The following is a 14,146-nucleotide window of genomic DNA, read 5'->3' as shown; positions in this document are numbered from 1 at the left end:
CTCCATACAGCAATGTTACGACTTAGATTATATCTTATAACGCATAACTCTTATGTTAGCTGCCCTCAGTAGCATACTGTCTGAAATATTCCACAGCTGCAATAATTCTTTAAGTGTTATTTTTTTCCTTGGTATTCTAATTTCACCGAAGTTTACTAAACTCAACAAACTTGATATTACTTACCGGGACATTTATTCTGTCCTCATTTTCTTTCACCGAAAAATTGTTTCCTGCAGTGCCATCTTTCGCGCTTGGCTCTCCTACCTTTGCTAACGTGATGCGCATAGCGCAGAAGCGATGCTGCATTCACTTACACTCGGATATCTGAGCGTCACCGTGAAAACATAATCGGACATTTGATATTTGATTGAATTTTATTGTTTTGCCTTTGGGGTGGCACCTGGGGTGGCCAGTCTGGTTTGGGGGGTGGCCTGTGCCCCCCCAGGCCACCCCGCTGGACACGCCATTGGTACACACACCTGCAGCTAATGAAGCCTTGTCAGGGGAGCTACTTGAGAGTGTGGCTGAGCGCTCCTCAGCGCGGGATAATTGTGTGAGATGCTACGTTAGTCTTAAAGCTCAGTAAAGTTAGTATGTGTATGCATGCAGCTGTATTGTGTCTTAACGGCTGCTTCTGTTTCCCCAGGAGACGTGTGGAACACCAGACAGCAGCCAGGACGGGGAGTGCTGAGACACCGGAGCGGAGAGCACAAAGACAAAGACTTTTCGGGGAAGACACGACACGGAAGTAAAGGGAAAGCACGGAGATTTATTATCATTCATCGCACTGTAAATAAACGCACCGTTTGCAGTGCGTTTTATTTCCCCCCACATCCCCACGGCTTGCCCTGGCAAACCGTGACATATTCACGCTCATGTCTCCTCACTTAGACTCACATTTGTACATGAACCTTGATGGAAAAAAAAAACAAAACAAAAAAACAAACAAACAGTTGTTTGTTGTTCTCATTAGACTCTGCAATACAGATTATGACCACTGGGAGGCAGTGTTGTTTAAAAAAATGAAGTCAGTCCAAAGCACAGGTTTCACATGACACTAAGCGTTGAAGTGGGAAAAAATGCAAGATTCCCCACCCAACAACTCAACTATATTTATACTGAAGAGAGGCTAGTGACATAAAATGTATTTCCAAAATTAGCTGCTCAGTTAAAGATGAGCTGCCATGATGTAACTGACTGGTTAACGATGTGTTATGTTAAAGTCTAAATGTGTGCAGTATCAAACAACCACCATCAAACAACGTCCATCGTGTCTCACTGTTTGGAAGTGAGAGTTGATGGACAAGAGCTGGCTCTGAATGAGAAACACATGCTCATATGATATCGAGTTGTTAATCATACAATAGGCCAGTCATAAAGCATGCTTTGCTTTGTGTCTCTAAGGCAATGATTAAGCTCAGCTGACACCATAAACAAGTGCTCTTTTACTCATTTAAAGTCGGCCTAAAGTTTGTTAGGCCAACATAAAAGTTTTGGGTCTCCACTGAGAGTCACAAAAATTTAACAGGCTGTTCACAGAGATCCTCACCATCGGACTAACCCAAATATGCTCTTCCACTTTGTGATTGTGTATGCAAATGTTTTTGTACACACAGGCATTTTAAAATATTTTAATAACATCAACACTGATTAGTAAATCAAAAATATACAACTCAACAAATAAATATTTTTGCAATATTTTAAATTGAGTCACCTCACACGCTATGTGTCATTTACTGTTTACCTCATGATGAAGGTGTGGAGCATCCATGTCTATGTACTCTGGCTGTGGGGAAGGAGTCCAAAACAAGTCAATGAAGCTCATTTCTGTACGACGACGGCCATATTGAAGGGACTTGTTGAGGATAACGTTATTAATGACTCAGGCACTTTAGAATTCAGTCAAACTGTTTATCAGAGGGAAAGTGTGATTTTTAGGACACTTGAACCTAAGATTAGCTGGCATATTATTAGTTTATCACCACCTGTTGTTTAGTCGCACAAATCACCCTTGTCAGCTCTCTGGAGACTTTTAATTGTGACAATAACGGGAATAAATAAGCATCTTGGAGCATGCTTTGGTGTGTTCGAGCCCTAACTTCAGTTCAGGAGATTAAGTTCGAGGTGAGAAGAAAAAGGGGAAAGAGAGCATCAGTGGTGGAGTAGATGAAGAAAAGGAGGAGAAAATGATGGGAAAGAGAATCATCATCATCATCATCATTTATTTATTTATATAGCACCTGGTAGACCAAAGTGCTGTACAATACTAATATGCACATAGTAATAAAACCAGACATAGCAATAAAAATAAAAAAAATAAAAAAATTAGTTACCCACAGAGTTAAAAGCCAGGGAATAAAAATAGGTTTTTAATAAAGACTTAAAAACTGTCACTGATGTAGCCTGTCTAATATGGAGAGGAAGGTTATTCCAAAGCATCGGTGCTGCAACAGAGAACGCTCGGTCTCCTCTAAGCGTGACAAAGTGCCCTGCCCAACCCCTATTAAAAGAGAATTGCAATAATCTAAACATGAGGTAATAAAGGCATGAATAACACTTTCCAGGTCACGCTTGGAAAGAAAGGGCTTAACCTTTGATAAACGTCTGAGGTGATAAAATGCTGATTTTACCACCCCGTTTACATGGTCATCAAAGGTGAGTGCAGAATCAATTTTAACTCCGAGATTTGTGATCGAACTCTTTAGTTGGGAAGTCAAAGCTGCAAGATCAACATCCGGAGTATGAGAAGAACGATTTGGGCCAAATAAAATTGCTTCTGTCTTCCGATCATTAAAATTTAAAAAGTTTTTTTGCCATCCATGCTTTGACATCAGTAAGGCCGTCAAGCAGAGGTCCAGTTGGGAGACTATCAGAATGACTAAAAGGTAAGTAGAGCTGGCAATCATCTGCATATAGATGGAATGGCACTTTATGTTTCCGGAAAATCGCACCAAGAGGAAAAAGGTACAAGGAAAACAATAATGGCCCAAGAATAGATCCCTGTGGCACGCCCCAAAGCAGAGGGGCCACAGAGGATGAAGCCGACCCCAACTTAACACAAAAGGTCCTATTTAAGAGATAGGACTTTAACCACAAAAGTGCCGAACCAGAAATTCCCACACAGTGCTGTAAGCGGGAGATCATAATAAGTAAAGACCATTAGAAATAGATGATGGAAACTACAAGTGTGTAAATTCTAAATGCTCATATATAGTTTAAAAAAGCTGATTTTCAATTAAAACTAAGTTTTAATCCACACTTAACAGCAGCTTTTTAGCTTCATATTTCAAAGACCTTTTGCAGCCAGAGGCTGTCCCCTCTCAGCTGGTCATTAGGAAAAGTGAAGGTTTAACTAATCTTTCAGACCCTCTATGCATTTTACTAACTTCTATGGACACAACATATAATATGGATACAATTTTCTCATGCAGTTCTATTTTGGTACATTTTTATTATCTCTAGTCATTAAATGATATGATAATGTTTCGAACTGAGTGTGTGGTGTTTTTTCCACGCTGTTTTGACTCCACGGTGTCCGCCCCTTCAGAGTCGAGCTCGGTCCACACCTGCCTCCCTCACCTGTTTATCGCTGGCAATCAGCAGGAGGGATATTTCAGATCAGCGTCTCCCCCAATTATTTCCCAGTTCATCAGCTACACTATGGTGGTATCAGGCCTCTTAGAAATTCCTTGTTTCTTGTGTTCATTATTTGTACTTACCTTGTTATCTTCTCATTCCACACAGCCACAATATGATTCCACGCTACCTTCTGCTACTTACCTCTTTCACATGCTGGTCACCTTATGAAGATCTCCTCAGATTTTGGGATCACATTTTCTCTGGACTCACTAACACTCACCGTGGTCGCCTGCCTGTCCTCCTGCCTGCCGGCTCATCCACAACACTGGAACTCAGGTTGCAGGAGAACCTGCTCCTCTTGAGCTTCTTGCCTCCACTCACAAGTAAGCTACAGCACTAAAGTATTATTCCTTTCCTTTCCTAGCCCACTCAGACCATTAACTGACTTCTCCCTCAGTTTCAGTACCTTCCCCTCCTGAGACTCGTACTCCCCCTTTTCACGGCCAATCCCTGTGTTCACTCACGTTTCACCATTGAAATTCTGTGTTCCTGAAATAAACCACTGAAAACGTATTTTTGCTCCACATTGTGTTTTGCATTTGGGTCCAAACTTTGTACCGGCCACCTGGCCGTAACAGATAACTTATGTAAATTGTGGAGCTTGATTACTCCAGTAGTTTCAGCACATTTGGGGAGATCCTAATCAGCACCCTTAATAGTCCATGTAAAAAGCCACTGATAGATGATATCATTTTGTTATTTCTTTCACCTCCATCTGGCTCAAGTAGTACAAAATGATGTTACAGGTGAATAATGTACTTAAATTTCTTTTTCTTTCATCTTTAGTTTTGTGGAAAAAATTCTATGTCTGGAAGGCGGGAAGAACAAATGGAGCTCATTCTCAAATTGTTCAAAAACTCAAAGACATCGGCCACACTGAGGTGGACTCTCCTGAAGATTGTGACTACCTTCTAGGTTTTTGTCCTGTTGTTTCACGAGTTGGAACAGACATCATGGAACACAACTGAACAGACCAGACAGGACTGTGGAGACAGAAAGGGACCATAAAACATGATAAATATTGCATTATCAAAGCACATAGATTAAACTTGATCATATGTCGAACTCCAGGCCTTGAGGGCCGATATCCTGCAGCTTTTAGATGTGTCTTTGATCCAGCACAGCTGATTTAAATGGTTATATTACCTCCTCAACATGTCTTGAAGTTCTCCAGAAACCTGGAGAACTTCATTTGATCATCAATTGAAATCATTTGATTAAGGTGTGACCCAGGGTGATATCTAAAACCTGCAGGACACTGGAGTTCGACACCCCTGATCTAGGAATATGAAGTAGAATATAAACAGAAACAAATGAACAGAGAATGCAATAGATAACAAAGCAAAATAGCAACCAGCTAAAATTACAAAGAAGCCAGACCTAAAAACCAGAGGTCCTCAAAACACAAGGAACCGTAACCTCATAAATTCAAAACACTGGCCAAAGACCCACATATGAGCTTGAGTCCCATTCCATTCTTAATCCATAGGATTCAATATGATATTGACCCAACCTTTGCAAATATAATTGCTTCATAGCTTCAATAGATTTAAATGGACATTGTACAAGGTTTAGGAGTGTGTTTATGGGAATTTTTGACCTTTAATCCAGAAGTACATTTGTGAGGTCAAACACTGCTGTTTGATGAGAAGGCCTGACTCCCAGTCTGCACTCTACAGGTGTTCTATTAGGTTGAGGTCAAGACTGTGTAGGTCAGTCAATTTCTTCCACACCAAATTTGCTCATCCATGCCTTTATGGTCCCTGTTATGTGCACTGGTGCAGAGTTATGTTGGAAGAGATTGAAGCCATCACTAAACTGTTTCCACAAATTTCAGAGCATAAAATTGCCCAAAGATTCTATCAAACAACCCCACACCATAACCCCCTCCACCAAACAAAAACATAATATTCCAGAAACACCCTTTGCCGATCCGATCAGCTGTTCGTAACACTTCTCACATTGAAACAGACGTCAGCGCGAACGATTGCATGTCCGCCATTTCCTGCCCGAAACCGGATGTAACGTAATTTTCACAAAAGTAGTTTTTTATTTGTAGGCCTTAAAAGCCTATACTGGTGTTTTTTTAAGTCATGTTTGACTTTATGCTTTTCTGAATAGTTTCTGGGATGCTTAGAACTCAAATTGCACTGCTGGAAATAGTTTATTTTGATGCACATGCTGTTTTCTTTGGAAATTTGCATCATAGGATTGTTTTTTGTTTTTCCTGCAGTATATAAAAATTGGTGTATCTCAAAAATAAAACTATGAAGACACTTAAAATAAATTTCCTGTTGTAAACTATTTTTTGCAACTTTTTTGTATTTTAAGTTTTGAGGGATAAACCTCTTAAATTTCTCCAAGTAGAAATATATGCAAAAAAAACCAAAAGCGATTTTTATTTTTTTGTAGTTTATTGCACTGTTTTGCAATTAATGTAGTTACTATGGACTTAATACATGCATATTATTAGAATATGGGCTATAACAGTTGTATTGATGTATAGCAACTTGAAATGCTCCCAGAAATGGCACTACAGCATGTAAAAATATAAAGTAAGCTCTGGCGGACTTGGTTCTATGGTAGGTCTTAAAGGGTTAAGAGAAGGGGAGATACAGATACAGATGCTTAAACACTATGTAACGCATGGCGGACACTAAAGCGGTCGCGCCAGAATGTCACGCTAAAAAGAAAGATTCTTTAAAATACAAGGGGGAGCAAGCGAGTCGGATACCACGGGAACAGAGAGTAAGCAGGTCTGATCAGAAACAGTTTATTACTAGGCCAGGGAGCACAAATAAAAACACCCTTAAAATGTACGTAATAAAATGTTTGCTCTCTACTAAAAACAATTCTAAAACCCGTAAAACTACCATTTTTTACATTCACTAACCCCCCCCCCCCTGCTATAATTAGGCCACATGTTCATTATGGGTCCATCAGCAGGCCAGGAATTCCTCCTTTAGAGCAGAGTCCACGCCAGCCCCGTCTTCGGCAGACAAGAAAGAGCCACCCATCTTCTGGTCCTTCCGCTGGCCCATCACTTCCCAGCCCGGCTTGCATTCTGCACCCGAATCCATGATGCGACCACCGCCACAGCTCCCCTTGCGTCGGTGTCCTGTAACATAACAAACAGGGGCCAGAACAATGGTCCCAGAAGTGGCCCTGGCTCATGGCCATGGTGACCCTCTCCCAATCCAGCTGCACCCAGTAAACAACAGTAGAGACCCTACTCACAAATGCAGGCAGAGGTAAACCTCTGCCCTGCTGCCAATCACATGCGTTGTCTCTTACTGTTGCCGTTCCATGAGGTCAGGACTTGGTCGCCGCATCACACTGGCCATCTCGCATTAACCTTCCAGTCTGGGGCCTCTCTCTTCAGTGCTCAGCTAGCCTGTTTTTAAAAGGTCTTTACACAGCTGATAGGCCACCTCTGGACACACCCCTGCCTCAGCAGGTGGTCCCTATCAGCTAATTTGTCCCATGTGCAGCCAGTCCACAGTGGATAAAAACCATGTCACATAAAACACTAAAAACCATGCAATAGAAACAACACTCATAAATAAACACTAAAAATCAGAATAAAAACAATATACAAGATAAATACAAATTTCCACTGTGTGACAACTATGAACTGGATTAATTCAGCAAGAGGAGGGAAAAGGAGTGATGTCACCATGAGGAAGTGAGCAGGAAGTTGATGCTGTATTCATCTCTGAGACTGTCTCATTTGTGAACGTGAGAGCAAGAACAGAGACTGAGAGAGACAGAGAAGCACGATGGCTGCATTCACATGGATTCAAATGTCTTCATTACTGATACTGATGCTTCAGTTTAAAGGTAAGTGTACATAGAAACACATTCAATTAATAAACTGCATTATTATCAGAGACTTGGAGCTTTTTATTGTCATTGTGCAGTTTCTTGCACAGCGAAGTTGGGTAGTTGGACCACAAAAGTGCAAAAGTAAACAAGAGAAAACAATATACAAAGGGGGGGGTGGAGGAGCAACATATATGTATACATATATTTGAGTTTACTATATACATGGTGTATGTGTAAGAAACATTGAAACAGAAACATTGTGGGGCTGTATACAAGTTATATAATATAATTAATAAATAAATAAGGGTGGAGGGGGTATGGTCATTTAGGGTGGGGATGGTAATTCTACTGAGAACAAAATATTGCACATACCAAAGATATTGCACAGAACATGGAAAGACTGAGATATTGCACATAGATGATCAATAGTGTCACGGGAGATGTGTTGGAGAAGTCTGTTGCATTAAGAGTTCTGACAGCCCACGGGAAGAAGTTGTTCTTTAGTCTGTTGGTTTTGCACCTGATGGATCTGAGCCTTTTTCCAGAGGGCAGGATGTTGAAGAGGTGGTGGTTAGGATGGAGGTGGTCCTTTATAATTGCCCTGGCTCTGGAGAGACATCTTGAGCTGGCAATTAAGTCCAGGGAGGGGAGTGGACAGCCGATCACCTTCTCTGCAGTTCTGATGACCCTCTGTAGTCTCTTCTTGTCAGCTGTTGTGCAACCAGCGTACCACACAGGGATGGCGTGCACCAGCACACTCTCTATAGTGGCACGGTAGAAGGACACTAGGAGGTCAGTCTGCAGCCTGTTCCATGGAGAAATGGAGGCGCTGTTGGGCTTTCTTCACTAGGGCTGATGTGTTTGTGGACCAGGATAGGTCCTCGGATATGTGGGTGCCGAGGAACTTAAAGGAGGACACCCTCTCCACATAGTCACCTTTTATGGAGAGGGGAGGAGGGTCAGTTCTTGTTTTGCAGAAGTCCATGACCACTTGCTTTGTTTTCTTGGTGTTTAGCGTGAGGTTATTGTAGTTACACCATTCTGACAGTTGCTGGACCTCATCCCGGTGTCATCATCGTTGGTGATGAGCCCCATCAGAGTGGTGTCATCTGCACATTTGATGATGATGTTGCAGGGGTGTGTAGGGGTGCAGTCACTGGTGTAGATGGGGTATAGGAGTGGACTTAGCAACCATCCCTGTGGTGAGCCAGTGCTTAGTGACAGGGTGGATGATCTCTGGTTACCAACCTTGACTGATTGTGAACGGTCTGTGAGAAAGTTTTTGATTCATGTACATGTGGCGGGGGGGGGGGGGGGAGTCCAAGTTTACCGTCTTGTCTATAAGAATGTCTGGGATGATAGTATTGAAGGCCGAGATGAAATCAATGAAGAGCATCCTTAATGGAGGAAGTACTTCTGAATGTACTTCCTCCATTAAGAGCCTCGGTGTTACTTTTGACAGTGTTTTTAAATTTGATAAACAAATCAGCTCCGTAGTCAAGGGATCTTTTTATCATCTACGGATTTTAGCTAAAGACAAGTCCTACCTGTGCAGGAACGATCTAGAAAGGGTGGTCCATGCTTTTATTACTTCACGGCTGGACTACTGTAACTCCCTTTATGCTGGTTTAGATCGTTCCTGTCTGCATCGCCTCCAACTGGTGCAGAACGCTGACCGGTTCCAAAAAGAGAGACCACATCACTCCGGTCCTCTGCTCTCTCCACTGGCTCCCAGTTGCTTTTAGGATTGATTTTAAAATTTTACTGCTGGTTTTTAAGGTTCTTAACGGTATTGCACCTCCTTACCTGGCAGAGCTTCTTAGCATTTAACGCCCCAGGAGATCTTTGAGGTCAGCAGACCTGATGCTTTTAGATGTTCCCAGGTACAGACTAAAGACTAGGGGAGAGAGGGCTTTTGCTTTGGCTTCACCCAGACTGTGGAACAGTTTACCTCCTCACATCAGATTCTCCACAAGCCTAGGAACTTTTAAAACTGCTCTTAAAACTCACCTCTTCTCATTGGCTTTTAGCAAGGTTTAACTTATTGTTTTAATTTATTGCTTTATCAGTGAGGAGTTTTATGTACTTGTGTTTTATTGTATTTTATATTTGTATTTTATTGTACAGCACTTTGGTCAGCCTCGGTTGTTTTTAAATGTGCTTTATAAATAAACTTGACTTGACTGATGGCCCAGGATTCTCCAGGTGATGCAGAACGGAGTGGAGGGCGGTGGAAAATGTATCCTCTTTGGACCTGTTTTCCTTAGTCCTTTATGTGCTTTAGGACAGCTTCTCGAAGCACTTTGCAACCACTGGAGTCAGTAGGATGGGTCTGTAGTTGCTGAGGCTACTGATGGTGGTGGACTTGGGGACTGGGACTATTGTTGCAGATTTCAGGCAGTGAGGGACAGTGGCATGTGTCGGGGAGAGGTTGAATAGTCTGGTGAACACAGGAGCTAGCTGGTCGGCACAGGCTTTGAGCACTCTACCAGGTTTTCCATCAGGGCCAGCAGCTTTCCTCTGATTTACTGCTCTGAACATATTGCAGACCTGATGTTGTTGGAGGCTAAATGTGTGGGGGCTATGCTCAGAGGAGGCTGTGGACAGGGCATTGGGTAGGGTAACTGCAGTTTTCTCGAAGCCTTCCTATACCTTTCTGGAGTTGTTAGCAGAGAGGTGATCTGACAGCTTTTTTGAATAGTGTTATTTATTTTCTCTTTAACTGAGGATGTCATGATCTACTTTTAACTTTTTGACTTTAGCTGACTCTTGGAAACTTGGAAACTTAAACTTGTGTTGTATTTAAAATAAACTTCACATTATAAACATAACACTCATATTCATAACATATTTGATGTTTCACATTTCTCTCTCTTTTTCTCATCAGCAACAACTGAGCAACATCAAACTGGTCAAACTGTCACATCTGAACGTGGACATGATGTTACTCTGCCTTGTAACACCTCGTTACAAGGTCAGCATAACTGTAGCAGTACTACCTGGATCTTCAGTGATTCAAGCAGTTCAGTATCACTCTTTGAGTTTGGGCAGAATAAAGAAGCCAAACCTAAATCAGACAGACTGAGTCTTTCTGCAGACTGTTCTCTGGTTATAAAGAAGGTCACAGATCAGGATGTTGGTCATTACACCTGCAGACAGTTCAAAACAGCAACAGGATCACAAGAAGGTCCAGACTTTGAGATTGATCTGTCTGTTATTAACAGTGAGTATTTACATCTTGTTTTCAGCTCAAACTGTCCTGTTAGAACAACAAACTGAAACACCACAATGATTATGATCACAGCGATGAAGTTCATTTTTCTATTGTTGCTTTTCTCTTACAATATCTCCATCTTCACCAGTGTGTGTACATGAGAACAATGATAAAGCATCTTGAACAGCTCTGTGTTGACATATGAACACTGTAGACTCACAGTTGAGTGTCTGTATGAAGATAAAGAGAACATATCCTCAGACATGAGACATCATCAAAAATGAGACTTGTTAGACTGTTAAACATCTCACCACTGTTTCCTCTCTGTTGTTGTTCACTTACTTTCAAGTCTTTTCTTACTGTTAGAGTCTTTAATGTTGTTATTGTTTTTCTTTAGGTGGAAATGTAACAACAATCAAATCAACAAAATCAACAATTAAACCAACATTAAAAATAACAATGACAGAGGCACTAAAGACATCAGAGGGGACACTGACAGCACCATCAAATAATCAGTCAGGAGGTAGAGACGAATCGTTCACTGAAGTCTGATGTCTGAAGACTGATTCTGGGACACTGGAGAGTTTCTTTTGTTCACTTTCATTAAACAACTTAAAATGTTTAATGATTTGAAATGTTCACGGTTTTTAAGTATTACAAACCTTTAACAATAACATTGTACAACATTTGAAGCTTATATTGATAATAACAAATAACAAAGATTAGTGATGGTTACATAACCCTGAATTGAGATTCATATTTAGTTTTATTGTTTGCGTGAAAGAGAAAAAGGAATTGTTATGAATAATATATTCTTAAGCACATTTACTTGATTTTTATACTTTTCATTATTGGTGTTGGAATATTTTTATTTAGAACAAAGAATAAATACTGTAGCTAGAAACTCCACAGTAAAAAAAAAAAAAAAAAAAAAAACACTCAAACCTCATTACTGCATGTTAGAAAACTGACGGTTTTTATCACATTTAAAATCGTTTGATTTTTTGCACTGAATAAAAAATTGAAGCCAAATTATTTTTATTATTTTTACATTTTCTGTATTTGCTGAGATGCATCATTGTGTCTGTGGGTTTAGGAGCACTCTTAATATCTGCTGTTACAGTCAACACGTGGATAAAATGTAACAGTGAGAACATTTACAGATGAAACTTTTACACATAAAAGCTTTGAGTTTTGAGCTTTGAGTGTGGATTACTAGAGAGGACACCAAGGCTAGCATCTTGCTCAGGCCAGAGCTCATTTATTTCTGAGCTACAGTTCACTCATTCTCTCATGTACACAGTACAAATCAAATGAATCCCAATTACTCTGCAAATAAAATACATTTCGTTAAAAAAAAGTTATATAAATCATTCTTTCAAAGCCAAAATAAATGTAAATGAATTCAGATAATTTAATTTAGATGATTGTAGTGTTCTGTTGCAGAGTGTAGCAACTCCGATCAAACACCAAGCTAAACCTCTGTCAATGAATACACGAGTCCGAGTAGAGTTGACCTTTTACTCAGAATCTTCATTTGACAAGCGGTGAAAACTGTAGTTGAAAAGAAATACAGAATAGAAAAAATGATAGTTTACATAAATATTGCATCACGAAATAACTCAAAATGTGACCTTACACCTTCGTGTTAGCTTTAGCAACAGTAATGATCATCAAAACTGCCTTTTTTAACATGTACAAATCAACCTCCATGAATCACAAATAAAATATAATTTTTCACAAATACCACTATTTATGCCTTTTTAACACCTTCATCGTGAAATATATACACTTACGGCGTTGCCTGAACAATGTTCCCAAGTGGATGGCTGTGGATAAGCCTCAGAGCAAGACCTCTTAGAGAACCAGGAAGAGGAATTAAACAGGAAATGAAGCAATACAGGTAACCCACCAGGAAGTGAGGTTATTAGCAAGTTCACCTTCAAAATTAAAGCTTCTTAACATTTTTAACTCTTTTTACTGTTCTTTCTAACTTAAATACATACAAAAGAATTACTTTAAGCAAACATTAAAGATAAATGAAATAAATGCCTTTGAGGCATCACAATGATACACTTGAAGAGTACCATCTACTGACATAATGACATGTAGAACAGGCCACAATAATAATAATAATTTAAATAATAAAAATAAAATAGGGTAATCTCTCTTTTCCCAAATGTAAACATGTACCAATTTTTTTAACCTACTACATGATCTTTAGAGATCTCAAAATGTAACAAATATATTAATAATAAATGGAAAACATCAGAGCATCACAATGTACAAACATCAGAGATGATCTTAATTATGTTGTTGTTTTCCACAGGTGTGTAACGATGGAGACAAAATGAACTATGAAAACATTGGAAACTCTTCTGCTTCTGTCAGACTCCACTGATCAATATCTTCAACATCAACTGACCACAGAAATGAATCCACTGATATTTAAAATATTTTAAAATATTTAAAATATTTTGGTTTTATCACATATTAAGAATCCAAAATCTTTTTCATGTGCAGTTAGTTAGATAATTAAAAATAACTTAAACTCTGAAACAGTTTGTCCAGTTACATAAAGAAAAGACTCTGAGACTGTGAATGTTGCATTCAGGAGGTTGACTGAGACGTCGAGTTATGCCAAAGTAAACTGCTTCAGATATGAAGGGGGAGGCCAGCATAATCAGAATAACAGCTTCTTTGGCCTTTAAATTTATTTTAATGTATTTGATTGTTTTACTCTTTGTTTGTTTGTGACAGTAACAATGTTGTTTTCAATTTTATAACTTGTGTTATCTGTACCTATTTGTCTTTATTTTGGCTGTATAAGACTGTTTTTCTTTAAAGATTGATTTTATTGTTTGTTTTTTTGCTCTGTTTCTCTCTGACTCCTCACACACCTGAACCATAATAGACTGTTTTGGAGGAAGGAAGGTTCAGGGTTTCAGTAGTCGTCATCATGGGCTCATCCGATTAGAATGAAAATAAGCAGTCATCAATCATTTGCAGGTTTTGTTGTTTTATTGTATAACGGATAAAGGAAAGAAAGACACATGGACTGCTCTCTCTAAAAAGGACATAAAGTACGATTTAAGTAACTCAAAATGACACATGAACTCAGGAGACTCAAAGAGAAACTCACCTCAGCTGCCGCCCCATGTGGGAGTGAAGAAAGAGTGAGGGGTAGGTGAGTGCAGTCCTTATATACTGTGTGACATATAATGTGTGACAGGTGAGTGCAATTAAGGCCAAGCACCACACCCAATCAAAGGTGAGGAAAAGAAACAAGGTGCATCTGGTGAAGTGAATGTGCTGAAAGGTGAGCCTTTACAACAGCCGCCCCCATATTTCTACTGAGAAATATGTTCAAAGGATTAGAGATGCTCCTTTTCTCAAAGCGGGGGCAGAGGAATCAGACATGCTACAGGTCTACTATAGGTCCAGGGGGTCAACCTAGAGGTCGACAA

At 39.9% G+C, this 14,146-nt stretch overlaps 2 long non-coding RNA genes across 2 annotated transcripts; one reads left to right on the top strand and one right to left on the bottom strand.

Annotated features, from left to right (window-relative positions):
• The first annotated feature begins 990 nt into the window (after positions 1–990).
• On the top strand, positions 991–5,927 carry LOC145420412 (uncharacterized). The gene is made up of 2 exons (XR_013901714.1): positions 991–3,963; positions 4,427–5,927. It is a non-coding gene; the product is annotated as an uncharacterized LOC145420412 (long non-coding RNA).
• Positions 5,928–11,913: 5,986 nt separating this feature from the next.
• On the bottom strand, positions 11,914–12,580 carry LOC113037126 (uncharacterized). The gene is made up of 2 exons (XR_003274583.2): positions 12,476–12,580; positions 11,914–12,233 (listed from the first exon to the last, which is right to left on the bottom strand). It is a non-coding gene; the product is annotated as an uncharacterized LOC113037126 (long non-coding RNA).
• Positions 12,581–14,146: the final 1,566 nt, after the last annotated feature.

This window comes from Astatotilapia calliptera, chromosome 15, assembly GCF_964374335.1.
Source record: "Astatotilapia calliptera chromosome 15, fAstCal68.1, whole genome shotgun sequence".
NCBI lineage: Eukaryota > Metazoa > Chordata > Actinopteri > Cichliformes > Cichlidae > Astatotilapia > Astatotilapia calliptera.
The sequence above is the reverse complement of the archived record's forward strand: the minus strand, read 5'-3'. Positions and strand labels throughout refer to the sequence as shown.